The sequence below is a fragment of the Propithecus coquereli genome, unplaced genomic scaffold (genome assembly GCF_000956105.1).
Source record: "Propithecus coquereli isolate 6110/MARCELLA unplaced genomic scaffold, Pcoq_1.0 Scaffold435, whole genome shotgun sequence".
Classification (NCBI taxonomy): Eukaryota; Metazoa; Chordata; class Mammalia; order Primates; family Indriidae; genus Propithecus; species Propithecus coquereli.
Window position 1 is genome coordinate 734,606 of NW_012150119.1, and position 542 is coordinate 735,147.

Sequence of the window (542 nt, forward strand, 5' to 3'; positions counted from 1 at the left end):
GCTTCTTCTTGGTGTTGATCAGGCTGGTGTTCTGGTTAAAATATGAAATTTAGAAATATTAAGTACACGAGAACAAAATTAGAAAGCGTGATGTTCTAATAAATTCATTCATTAATTAAATGAACTAATTAGTATATCTCCTTGTTCCATAAATAATCTGAGTTGATAATATATTTCTGAAAGATGATCAACTCTGGATGTCACAGTTCAGATAAACAAAAATATTGTTAATATAAAAAATTAAATGTTTTAAACTTTATCCTCCATGAAACCTTATGAATAACTTTCTAATAGTACTAAAATTTGAGCAACAATGTCATTTCATGCCTCTGTATTTCTTACTATTCTATTATTATACTCACCTGGGTGTGCAGGAGCTGGACGCGCTCACTGGCATCCAGGAGCTCCTGCTCTGCGATCTTCCTGCTCCTCTCCGTCTGCTCCAGCGTGGCCCGCAGCTCCTCGATCTCAGCCTGCAGCAGGTTGGCTCTGCGCTCAACCATGGCCAGCTGCTCCTTCAGGTCCTCCTGGCCCCGCAGAGC

At 39.9% G+C, this 542-nt stretch overlaps 1 protein-coding gene across 1 annotated transcript in view; it reads right to left on the bottom strand.

Moving 5' to 3' along the window:
- LOC105818057 (myosin-1-like) overlaps positions 1-542 on the bottom strand; it is a 25,436-nt gene that overhangs the window by 5,732 nt on the left and 19,162 nt on the right. The gene's annotated exons all lie outside the window — the stretch shown is intronic.